The 13,931-nt window shown below is 43.9% G+C and overlaps 1 pseudogene; it reads right to left on the reverse strand.

Moving 5' to 3' along the window:
• LOC132116831 (apoptosis-inducing factor 3-like) overlaps window positions 1-4,574 on the reverse strand; it is an 11,257-nt pseudogene extending 6,683 nt beyond the window's left edge.
• Between the last annotated feature and the right edge of the window lie 9,357 nt (window positions 4,575-13,931).

Here is a 13,931-nt window from a genome sequence, read left to right on the forward strand (position 1 = left end):
CATTGATAATAAATAGTCTTATATTTATATATAACATATTATACTTTAATATAAAAGTAAAATATTAAACTCGCTGAGCAGATCACAGAGACAGAACAACAACACCCAGACTCTGTTTTAATCATTCTTGGGGACTTTAATAAAGCCAATCTCTCCTGTGAACTGCCAAAATACAGACAGCATGTTACTTGTCCCACAAGAGACAGTAATATATGGGATCACTGTTACACAACAATAAAGGATGCATTTCACTCTGTTCCACGAGCAGCTTTGGGACGTTCTGATCACCTTCTGGTTCATCTTATACCGACCTACAGGCAGAAACTAAAATCAGCTAAACCTGTATTAAGGACTGTAAAAAGATGGACTAATGAAGCAGAGCAGGATTTACAATCTTGTTTTGACCTCACTGATTGGAGTGTTTTTGAAGCTGTTGCCACCGATCTGGATGAACTCACAGAGACTGTAACATCATATATCAGTTTCTGTGAGGATATGTGTATTCCTACCAAGACTCAACTAAATTACAACAATGACAAACCGTGGTTCACTGCAAAACTCAGACAGCTCCGTCAGGCCAAAGAAGATGCTTACAGGAAGGGGGACAATGTCTTGTATAAACAGGCTAAATACACACTGGAAAAGGAGATCAAAGTGGCAAAGAGGAATTATTCTGAAAAAATAAGGACTCAGTTCACTTTGAACGACTCCGCATCAGTGTGGAAAAGCCTAAAGAAGATCACCAATTACAAGACACCACCCCCCAGCACTGTGGAGAATCAACGACTGGCAGACGATCTGAACGAGTTTTCCTGCAGGTTTGAAAGAACACCCATCACCTGCCCTGAACACCTCTCCACACAACCGTTCACACCAATAACAACTCCTGCAACCAACCCTGAATGCCTCTCCAAACAACCGTTCACACCATTAACAGCTCCTGCAACCCATCCTGAACACCTCTCCAATCAAGCACTCTCACCATTCACAACTCCTGCAACCAACCCTGAATGCCTCTCCAAACAACCGTTCACACCATTAACAGCTCCTGCAACCCATCCTGAACACCTCTCCAATCAAGCACTCTCACCATTCACAACTCCTGCAACCAACCCTGAATGCCTCTCCAAACAACCGTTCACACCATTAACAGCTCCTGCAACCCATCCTGAACACCTCTCCAATCAAGCACTCTCACCATTCACAACTCCTGCAACCAACCCTGAATGCCTCTCCAAACAACCGTTCACACCATTCACAACTCCTGCAACCCGCCCTGAACACCTCTCCAATCAAGCACTCTCACCATTCACAACTCCTGCAACCAACCCTGAATGCCTCTCCAAACAACCGTTCACACCATTAACAGCTCCTGCAACCCATCCTGAACACCTCTCCAATCAAGCGCTCTCACCATTCACACCTCCTGCATCCCCCCTCTCCCCCACACCTGCAATACAGATCAGCGAGGATGCGGTGCGCCAGGTCTTCCGGAAGCAGAAAAGGAAAAAAGCACCAGGCCCAGATTGTGTTACACCAGCCTGTCTGAAATCCTGTGCTGACCAGCTGACCCCCATCTTCACACAGATCTTCAACAGATCGCTGGAACTGTGCGAAGTCCCTTCATGCTTCAAACGCTCCACCATCATCCCCATCCCAAAGAAATCCAAAATTACAGGACTAAATGACTACAGGCCTGTGGCTCTAACGTCTGTAGTCATGAAGTCATTTGAAAAACTGGTGCTGGCCCACCTGAAAGACATCACTGGACCCTTGCTAGATCCTCTTCAGTTTGCCTACAGAGCAAACAGGTCTGTGGACGATGCAGTAAACATTGGACTGCATTATGTTCTGCAACACCTAGACAGACCGGGGACCTATGTGAGGATCCTGTTTGTGGACTTCAGCTCTGCCTTCAACATGATCATCCCAAACCTCCTCTTGCCCAAACTAACTCAGCTCTCCGTGCCCACCTCCGTCTGTCAGTGGATCAACAGCTTCCTGACAGACAGGCAGCAGCTAGTGAGACTAGGAAAATACACATCCAGCACCCGTACAATCAGCACCGGAGTTCCCCAGGGCTGTGTTCTCTCCCCACTGCTCTTCTCCCTGTACACTAATGACTGCACATCTAAGGACCCCTCTGTCAAGCTCCTGAAGTTTGCAGATGACACCACACTCATCGGCCTCATTCAGGACGGTGACGAGTCTGCTTACAGACAGGAGGTTAAAGAGCTGGCTGTCTGGTGCACTCTCAACAACCTGGAGCTTAACACGCTCAAAACAGTGGAGATGATCGTGGACTTCAGGAGAATCCCCCCTGCACTCCCCCCACTCACCATCATGAACAGCACTGTGACTGCAGTGGAGTCATTCAGGTTCCTGGGCACCACTATCTCTCAGGACCTGAAGTGGGACATTCACATTGACTCCATTGTGAAAAAGGCCCAGCAGAGGTTGTACTTCCTTCGCCAGCTGAGGAAGTTTAACCTGCCACAGGAGCTGCTGAAACAGTTCTACTCCACCATCATCGAATCCATCCTCTGCGCTTCAGTAACTGTCTGGTTCAGCTCAGCTTCTAAATCTGACCTCAGAAGACTACAGTCCGGACTGCTGAGCGAATCATCGGTTCAACTCTCCCATCTATTCAAGAACTGTACTTATCCAGAGTGAGCAAAAGGGCTGTTAAAATCACTCTGGACCCCTCACATCCAGCACACTCCCTCTTTGAACTGTTGCCATCTGGTCGACGCTACAGAGCACTGAGCACCAGAACGACCAGACACAGGAACAATTTCTTCCCTCAGGCAATCCATCTAATGAACAGCTGATAATAACTGTGGGACACACTACACTATTTATATTTATATACACTACACTTTTTATCCAACACACATACTTAGCGTACACGTAAATCTTTTGCACATAATATACATGTACATACATGGAACACACTACACTACTTATATTTATATTTATATACACATACACTTATTTATCCAACACACATACTTAGCGTACAGTTAAAATTTTTCCACATAATATACATGTACATACATAAATGCTCACTTTAATATACCTGCCATACATTGTCAATTTGTATATTGTCAATCCTTACTCACCTATTTGTATTTTTTTGTATTTTTTTATTCCTTATTGTGTTTTTTGTTCTGTCGCTGTTATGTTGCACTGCAGAGCTCTGTCACGAAAACAAATTCCTCGTATGTGTGAACATACCTGGCAATAAAGCTCATTCTGATTCTGAAGAGTTAATTTGCAAAAACAGAAATTTATGTATTTTCATGTTTTTTTAAGATATTATCATGTTTTTATTGTGTTTTATTGTGTTAGTTAGATCTTTTTTTTTTTACCTAATCAAAATAACCCAACTGCAGTTTGAGAATAATTGGCATGCACAATGAAAAAAAAATCATGCTTTTTTTGAAAATTGTTAAAAACATTTTATCTGTTTCTGCAAATGAACTCTTCATATGGAATCTATAATATAATGTACATTTAACTCTTAAAAGTCTTTACGTTAAGCAGTTGAGAAATATATGGTAATGCATGCCTTGTGGCAGGGCAAACAGTCAATTCCAGGATACTCCTCCAAGTCACCGGTCTTCACATTGAAACAGGAACCATGCCAAGGACAGCGACCCTGTGACCTGACAGCACCCCTGCAGAGGAACCGCAAACACACTGTAATACTACAAGCTCACAAGACTCTTCTCTCCCATTTTATTTCTCTAAGAAGATGGAGCACCTAACAGACTGGTAATGAGCTACCTTTGCTCAGTGGAGCACCACAGTGTGTGCACTGGTTACTGATGGCACTATAGACCCCATCACAGCGTACCAGCAGAACATTGTGGTCACCGACCTCCACCTCCATCATTCTAGATCACAAGATCAGCACACATGCAGACATCTTGAGTTTTACACAGTGTGAGTGTCCTTCGACAGCTTTATATGTACAAAACACTCACACTTTATTTTGGGGACAAATTCTCACAACTAACTATTAACCTCAAATTTGCCTCAGTAAACTCCTAATTTGCTGATTATTAATAGTTTGTAAGATAGTCTTAGGTAGGGGGTAGGATTAAGGGATGGTCATGCAGACTAAGGCATTAATATGCTTTATAAGTATTAATAAAGTATGCTAGTAGTATGCATGCTAATAAGCAACTAATCAATAGTGAGAACTGGTCAGTAAATTAAATTGTTACTCTATAAAACATACAGTATGACTTAAGAAATTTGCAGCGTTAAAAACAAAACCTGTTTAAAACATGACGCAACTGTTTGTAATCCAGTTAGGCAAATAAATAAAAACAATTCTAATAGATTTTTGAAAGATACTTTTGTGAGTTTTATTAATAAAATATTGAAATCTTTCATAAATATGCATATTAAACATCCAATACTTTTTAATTATTATTAAATGAAAATGACTATCATTTATGTGGAACCTACTCACCATCTTTGAGTTCTGCCTCGTCACATACGACATCTGTCACCTCTTCCTCTGGCTCCAAACCAGCCACTAAACCTATAACCATAACAGCCATCACTCATTGCAAGAACAATGCCATGGAGAAAAACACAATATCACAATGATTTCAACACCATATAATAAATGACATAATCAACAGCATAATCACACTGTCAAAGCAGTAAACTAAGAATAGTCCGTTAAATAAATAAAAAAAATATATATAACTATTATTATTATTAAATGAATGCATTTACAAGTTCATAGTATTTTTTTTTGTTTATTTATTTTTATTGCTGGGCAACAATTAATCGTGATTAATCCCATGCAAGATAAAAGTTTCTGTGTACATAGTATATGTGTGTGTACTGTGTATATTTATTATGTGTATATAAATACACACACATACAGTATATATTTAAGAAAAATAAGTTATGTTTATATATTAAATATATTTATATATAAATTATATGAATATACATGTAAATGTTTTCAAAATATATACCGTATGTGTCACGGTTCGTGAATGCACCGTCTCCAGCTGTAGTCATGTTATGTCATGTTGATTGGTTCATGTGGGTGTTGCCACTGATCGCCTGATCAGCGGCAGGTGCTTCTCATTCCTACCGCCTATTTAACGCCCTGTCTTTCGTCTCCTGTTTGTCAGATCGTTGTTTGAGGTCCTCGTGTCGATGTCTGTTCGTGCTCCTGTGTTCCTGTCCATGCTCAGCTTCCTGTTTTCGTCTTCATTGGATATTCACAGTCACTCACGGATTATCACCGCCGATCACCGATCTACCATCACCGCCATCACTACCAACGCACTCAAATCACCTACCCACCTGTCTGTGCTGCCATCGTGGTTCCTGCGTCACCCACCAGCATTCATCCATCACTATCCTGTCAATAAACCACCTTTACTTGCATCTGCCTCCTGTCCTCCATTGTTAGCGTCACAGAACGATCTGACCAACATGGAGGCAGCGAGTAATCAACCCTCCTCCCTCGAAGCTTTCCTCAGCGCCAGTGTTCGGAGGATGGACTCCCAGGAGCGGACTCTTAACGACACTGGTCGCGCGGTTCAGGCCTTAGTGACGCAGGTGTCCGAGCTCACCCAACAGTTCCAGCTATTACGAGCTCCCACTGCACCACTCACACCGCCTGTTCCACCAGCACCATCGGAGGCCCCCTCCCAGCCGGAACCACGCCTCCCGATTCCGGAAGCGTACTCGGGTGAGCCCGACTATTGTAGAGCTTTCCTTAACCGATGTGATATGCATTTTGCCCTCCAGCCTAGAACGTTCGCCACTGAGAGGGCCAAGGTGGCCTTCGTCCTGACCCTGCTCTCTGGGAGGGCGGCTTTGTGGGGAACAGCGGTGTGGGAGAACCAGGACCCATGCTGCGCCTCGTTCCAGGCACTCTCCGCCGAGATGAGACGGGTCTTTGATCGGGCCGCCGCAGGACGGGAGGCGGCCAGGAAGCTGGCGGAGTTACGCCAGCACGAGAGATCCGTCTCGGACTATTCCATCGAGTTCCGGACCCTGGCGGCGGAGTGCCATTGGAACGAGGAGGCGCAGTGGGACATGTTCCTGCATGGGCTGGCTGACCGCGTCCAGAGGGAGATCTACGCCCTGGACCTTCCCCCGTCGTTCAATGGACTTATTGAGCTGGCCCTTCGGGTCGATGCACGTCTGGCACGGATGGAGAGGAGGGGGCTACTCAACACCCCATCCAAGGGAACGGCAGACGTGCGGTTCAGCGGCGGGGACGTGGCCAGCCCCGTCTACGATCACGAGCCCATGCAGGTAGGGCGAGCTCGGCTTTCCCGGGAGGAGAAGGAGAGACGGAGGTCCCTGGGCCTTTGAATTTACTGCGGGGGAGCCGGACATCAAGCCCACGCCTGTCCGGTAAAAGGCCAGGCCCGGTAGTACGTATGAGGCTACTATCAGGTGGGATCTCCGCCGAGAAGACCTCATCATCATCATCACCATCATCTTCTACGCTCCTTCCGGTATGGCTGCGGTGGTCAGCACAGACACATCACTGTCAAGCACTACTGAATTCCGCGGCGGAAGGTAACTTCATGGACAGCACATTAGCCCACAAGCTCCACATTCCCCTCAGACCTCTGCCGCACCACATCACGGTCCACGCCCTCACTGGTCAGCAACTTCCCACCATATCATACATCACTGAAGACATTACACTCATCACCTCTGGCAATCACTCCGAGACTATCTCTTTTCACATCCTTGACTCTCCCCTGGCACCCATTGTCCTCGGACACCCTTGGCTCCTCCTCCACAACCCTAGTATTGACTGGCTCTCTAACTCCGTTTTGTCTTGGTGTAAAAGGTGTCATGAGTCTTGTCTAGTGTCTGCCTGTCCGTCTGTGTCTGTGTCTGTGTTGCAGGAGGAGGCGGTGGATTTGTCTAACGTGCCCGCTGAGTACCTCCATCTGAAGGAAGTGTTCAGTAAGTCTAGGGCTGCTTCTCTTCCTCCGCATCGTCCTTACGACTGTGCCATAGATTTACTATCAGGTAAGTCTCCGCCTAAGGGCAAACTCTATTCACTTTCTGTTCCAGAGAGGGAGGCTATGGAGAAATATATTTCTGATTCTCTAGCTTCTAAATTCATCCGCCCTTCCTCTTCTCCTGCGGGGGCGGGGTTCTTTTTTGTGGGAAAGAAGGACGGATCTCTGCGACCTTGTATTGATTACCGGGGACTGAACAACATCACGGTAAAGAATACTTATCCTTTGCCGTTGATGTCTTCGGCCTTCGAGAGGTTGCAGGGAGCGTCAATTTTCACAAAACTGGACTTACGCAATGCGTATCATTTGGTTCGGATCAGGGAGGGGGATGAATGGAAGACCGCTTTTAACACCCCCAGAGGGCACTTTGAATACTTGGTTATGCCGTTTGGGCTCTCCAACTCCCCAGCGGTCTTCCAGGCACTCGTCAACGACGTGCTGCGAGATATGATCGATCAGTTCATTTATGTCTACCTGGACGACATATTGATTTTTTCTTCTTCTCTCCAGGAACATGTGCAGCACGTCCAACGAGTGCTTCAGAGGTTGCTAGAGAATGGGCTTTTTGTCAAGGCGGAGAAATGCGAATTTCATGCACAGTCAATTCCATTTTTGGGGTATATCGTGTCGACTGAGGGAATACGCATGGATCCCGAGAAGGTTAAGGCTGTGGTAGAATGGCCAAGCCCAGATTCCCGTAAGGCCCTACAGAGGTTTCTGGGGTTCGCTAACTTCTACCGGCGTTTTATTCGCAACTTCAGCCAACTAGCCGCACCTCTGACCGCCTTGACCTCCGCCAAGACTGCGTTCAGGTGGTCGGACACAGCTGAGGCTGTGTTTGCCAAACTGAAGAGCCGTTTCATTTCAGCCCCTATTCTGATTACCCCTGACCCTACACTTCAGTTCGTGGTGGAGGTCGACGCATCAGAGGTGGGGGTAGGAGCGGTGTTATCTCAACGTTCTCCCTTAGACGACAAGATCCACCCTTGCGCGTATTTTTCATATCGTTTATCTCCGGCAGAACGAAATTACGATATTGGTAACCGAGAATTGTTGGCAGTTAAGATGGCATTGGAGGAATGGCGACACTGGTTAGAGGGATCGGGGGTTCCTTTTATAGTATGGACTGACCACAAGAATTTAGAGTAAATTAGCACCGCCAAGAGGTTGAACTCCAAGCAGGCTCGGTGGGCACTTTTTTTCGGACGTTTTGACTTTACTATCTCGTACCGCCCGGGTTCCAAAAATATCAAACCCGATTCGCGTATTTTTGACCATTCCGAACGCCCGTCCACTCCCGAGTGTATTTTTCCTGAGACATTAGTGGTCTCCACTCTCACATGGGAGATCGAATCGAAGGTCAGAACGGCCTTAGAAGGGGTAACGCCTCCGCCCGGGTGCCCACCGAATCGTTTATTTGTGCCGGAGGGATTAAGGTCCAACGTTATCCAGTGGGGACATTGCTTGAATGTAGCTTGCCATCCAGGGGTTAACCGTACTAGATTTTTAGTCAAGCAACGATTCTGGTGGCCACTTATGGCTCGCGACATTCACAGTTTTGTTTTGGCTTGCTCGGTTTGTGCCCCTGGTAAGACTTCCAATCGGCCCCCTGATGGGTTACTCCAACCGCTGCCGGTTCCTTCGAGACCCTGGTCCCACATCGCTCTAGATTTTATTACCGCCCTCCCGCCCTCCCAGGGCAACACGGTAGTTTTAACCGTGGTGGACCGGTTCTCGAAGGCGGCCCACTTTATTCCCTTGCCCAAATTACCCTCAGCCAAGGAGACAGCGTTGACCGTCGTAGACCACGTCTTTCGTTTACATGGCCTCCCGATAGACATGGTTTCCGACAGGGGACCCCAATTTGTGGCTAAATTTTGGCAAGAATTCTGTAGACTACTGGGAGCGACTGTAAGTCTGTCCTCAGGGTTTCACCCCCAGAGCAATGGTCAAACCGAGAGAGCCAACCAAGATTTGGAAAGGGTGTTGCGATGTTTGGTCTCCAAGAATCCTTTCTCCTGGAGCCAACAATTGTCTATGGTGGAGTACGCCCACAATACCTTACCAGTATCAGCTACGGGCCTATCTCCTTTTGAGTGTAGTGTAGGTTACCAGCCACCTATTTTTCCCAGTATGGAATCCGAAGTTGCGGTCCCCTCCGCTCACGCCTTCGTCCAGAGGTGCCACCGCACTTGGACCAGAGCCCGTGAGACTCTACTCCAAGTGGGGGCGCGCACCAAGGCCAAGGCCGATCGCCACCGGTCTAGGCCTCCCGTATACGTCGTGGGTCAAAAGGTGTGGCTTTCAACCAAGAATATTCCTCTCCGGTCCGTGTCTAATAAATTGGCTCCCAAATTTATTGGCCCGTTTACTGTCACCAAAATCATTAGTCCGGTGGCAGTCCGCCTTAAACTCCCTCTTACGTACAGGAGAATTCACCCAGCCTTTCATGTGTCCAAAATTAAGCCCGTATTCCATTCTCCCTTTAATCCGCCTATCCCGGTCCCTCCCCCGCCGCGTCTCGTAGATGGGGAGACCACCTATTTGGTAAATCGTATTCTGGACTCTAGAAGGAGGGGACGCGGATTTCAGTACTTGGTGGACTGGGAGGGTTACGGTCCGGAGGAGAGAAGTTGGGTACCTGCTAGGGACATCCTGGATCACTCCCTTATCGATGATTACAATCGACAGGTAAGAGATCCTGGGGACGCCAGGAGGCGTCCTTAGGAGGAGGGGTACTGTCACGGTTCGTGAATGCACCGTCTCCAGCTGTAGTCATGTTATGTCATGTTGATTGGTTCATGTGGGTGTTGCCACTGATCGCCTGATCAGCGGCAGGTGCTTCTCATTCCTACCGCCTATTTAACGCCCTGTCTTTCGTCTCCTGTTTGTCAGATCGTTGTTTGAGGTCCTCGTGTCGATGTCTGTTCGTGCTCCTGTGTTCCTGTCCTTGCTCAGCTTCCTGTTTTCGTCTTCATTGGATATTCACAGTCACTCACGGATTATCACCGCCGATCACCGATCTACCATCACCGCCATCACTACCAACGCACTCAAATCACCTACCCACCTGTCTGTGCTGCCATCGTGGTTCCTGCGTCACCCACCAGCATTCATCCATCACTATCCTGTCAATAAACTACCTGTACTTGCATCTGCCTCCTGTCCTCCATTGTTAGCGTCACAGTATGTGTATGTCTTTATATATACATAATAAATATACACAGTACACACACATATATTATATAAACAAAACCTGTCATTTTAGATGTGATTATTTACGAGCGCTAATTATTTTAATGTAGAAAGCAACAAGAAAGAATACTAATATAACAAATGATTGGATGCTTACCTGCTTGTACCTCAGACATCACAAATTGATCAGTAATAGAGGATTTCCTCCAGGAAATGTTTTTGAAAAACTATCCTCTCTGTGGTCTGCTGTCAAACAATCAAACTCTCTGGACGGCTGTCATGACTGTAATGAACAGTTCACAAGTCCCTAATCCAGGAGACCAGACCTGACCTTTAGGCATTTCATAATTCGGATGCTCAGACTCACTCGTGGATTTGGTTGCCCTGATAAAAGGGGGCAAATTGAGTGTTTTGGGTAAAAAACTAACAAACAGAAAAAAAGAATATTGAATTTACAAAAGCCAGTGAGATTGCATGTAAAGAGAGCATTTAGTTAAAGAGCAATGCCATTTGTTGTGGTATAACAACAGAAGAGAGAACGGCTGAGCAAGCAGCACACAACAATAGACGTGTGCACAGGGCAAAGTGTGTGACTCTGCACCTCTCTCTGAAACACTGACACTCCTGTTCATATGCTCCTTTCAAGATATAACTGAGTTTATACTGGCAGAAAGCATTTGCTGTGAATAATAAAGTAGGTTATACTACACTATTCTACTTCACTAATTGTAGTCCATTACTGATTCCAGATTACATGATGAAAACTGTACTTAGTTACGTAATAGGTTACTCATTTTATGTAATGTATTCTGACTACTTTTTAGATTACTTGTTTTCAACTCACCATTAAATGTTTTATTGATATAAAAAAGCAAAGAGAGAGAAAATATATTCCATGTTTTGATATCAACATCATAAAATGCATTAAATATTACAGGGTCTTCCTAAACTGGGCTAAGAACTACAGCGGATTTGTGAGTTGATATAAAGGTAATAATGAATTAAATCATTAAAAATGTAAAATAATTTATTTAAACTCTTGACCATTAAAAATAGAAAGATTGAATTTTTTTATTTGTTTGTTAATGTAACAATTAGTGACACTGAACTGTACACATCGGAATGAGTTCAATTATTGGAAAATCAATTATACAGAGTATTCAGTGAAATTCTTACTGATTCCCCAGAATAATTATAGCAGCAAATTTACAGACAGGAGAGAAAAGATACTGATATAAGAGAAGCAGAATATCTAGCTTAAATTATATTTAGATACTGCTTTACTTTATTACTGGATGAGGTGGGACACTTTTTGATCATTTGCCACTTTGTTGTTTTCAAAATGACATAACTGCTCACAACATATTTTTTTTAATTTCTAAATCGATTTCCAAAAAAGTGTATATTAAATAAATAAAAAAATCCTACAAATAAACTTAGATCTCAAATCACAACCTTGCTGGCAAACTGGGACACTTTTATATTATTTTTCAAAGTTGGTTCCACAACATCAGTCTTTCTTTCATTGTTACAAAATATTTATATTTTGAATAAATTATGTTCCTTATTGACTTATTGACTGCTCTTTTTGAAGTATATTAAAAGAGAAAAGTGCAATTTTAAATTGTAATAATTTTAACAATATTACTATTTTTACTGTCTGCTAAATGCATAAATGTAAATGTACTGTATTTTTAAATCAAATAAATGCCTTGATGAGCACTGAAGAGACTTCTAAAAAGACATTAGAAATATTATTTATTCCAAAGTTTTGAGCGTACATGGAGGTAGTGTACTTTTTTATTTTTTATTATATTATACAATTATATAATTGTTACCATATAAAAAAAATATATTGCAAGAATAAAGCATCTTTGTGTTTATAACAGTAAATGTAATTGATTTAAGTCTTTTTTTTGTCTTTTTTTTATAGATTAAAACCTTTCTATTTTCATATTCTTGGTTCTGTATTTGTTCTTCTGAAAGGCAACTTGCTCACTAGTTGGATAAATCAAGTGGACCTATGTTTGTTTAAACCTAGTATTTTTAGTATTTTAGTTATGCAGAGAGGGCAACTCCTGGTTTTGGTCAGTTAATGACATTTGGTTTGTTTCTAGAGAGTTCTGATGAGGGTGCAGAAACCATTGTGAACCATTCAGAAACTAACCAAAGGAGCACCAAATAAAAGAACAGAAAAAAAAGGAAAACTGTACGTTTTGTCACTAAAATTTGATAACTGATAACTGCTCTTAAAATAGCAAACTGATTCTTAAATGAGTTAAGGTACAAAGAGTAATAAACTAATAACTAATAAAAAGAGAGCAAAAGCAAATAAGCATCACAATGAAAAAAAAAAAAAAAAAAAAAGTTTTGAGAATTACATAAATATTGGAAATTGGAAAAGTTGCTGCTTAAGTTTTTATAATTGCAATTTGCATATACTCCAGAATGTTATGAAGAGTGATTCTTTGCCATGAAAATTAACTTAATCCCAAAAAAACCTTTCCACTGCATTTCATTGCTGTCATTAAAGGACCTGCTGAGATCATTTCAGTAATCGTCTTGTTAACTCAGGTGAGAATGTTGACGAGCACAAGGCTGGAGATCATTATGTCAGGCTGATTGGGTTAGAATGGCAGACTTGACATGTTAAAAGGAGGGTGATGCTTGAAATCATTGTTCTTCCATTGTTAACCATGGTGACCTGCAAAGAAACGCGTGCAGCCATCATTGCGTTGCATAAAAATGGCTTCACAGGCAAGGATATTGTGGCTACTAAGATTGCACCTAAATCAACAATTTATAGGATCATCAAGAACTTCAAGGAAAGAGGTTCAATTCTTGTAAAGAAGGCTTCAGGGCATCCAAGAAAGTCCAGCAAGCGCCAGGATCGTCTCCTAAAGAGGATTCAGCTGCGGGATCGGAGTGCCACCAGTGCAGAGCTTGTTCAGGAATGGCAGCAGGCAGGTGTGAGCGCATCTGCACGCACAGTGAGGCCAAGACTTGTGGAAGATGGCCTGGTGTCAAGAAGGGCAGCAAAGAAGCCACTTCTCTCCAAAAAAAACATCAGGGACAGATTGATCTTCTGCAGAAAGCATAGTGAATGGACTGCTGAGGACTGGGGCAAAGTCATATTCTCCGATGAAGCCCCTTTCCGATTGTTTGGGACATCTGGAAAAAGGCTTGTCCGGAGAAGAAAAGGTGAGCGCTACCATCAGTCCTGTGTCATGCCAACAGTAAAGCATCCTGACACCATTCATGTGTGGGGTTGCTTCTCATCCAAGGGAGTGGGCTCACTCACAATTCTGCCCAAAAACACAGCCATGAATAAAGAATGGTACCAAAACACCCTCCAACAGCAACTTCTTCCAACAATAGTTTGGTGAAGAACAACGCATTTTCCAGCACGATGGAGCACCGTGCCATAAGGCAAAAGTGATAACTAAGTGGCTCAGGGACCAGAATGTTGAAATTTTGGGTCCATGGCCTGGAAACTCTCCAGATCTTAATCCCATTTAGAACTTGTGGTCAATCCTCAAGAGGCGGGTGGACAAACAAAAACCCACTAATTCTGACAAACTCCAAGAAGTGATTATAAAAGAATGGGTTGCTATCAGTCAGGATTTTGCCCAGAAGTTGATTGAGAGCATGCCCAGACGAATTGCAGAGGTCCTGAAAAATAAGGGCCAACACTGCAAATACTGA

Source organism: Carassius carassius, chromosome 36, assembly GCF_963082965.1.
Source record: "Carassius carassius chromosome 36, fCarCar2.1, whole genome shotgun sequence".
Taxonomy (NCBI): domain Eukaryota; kingdom Metazoa; phylum Chordata; class Actinopteri; order Cypriniformes; family Cyprinidae; genus Carassius; species Carassius carassius.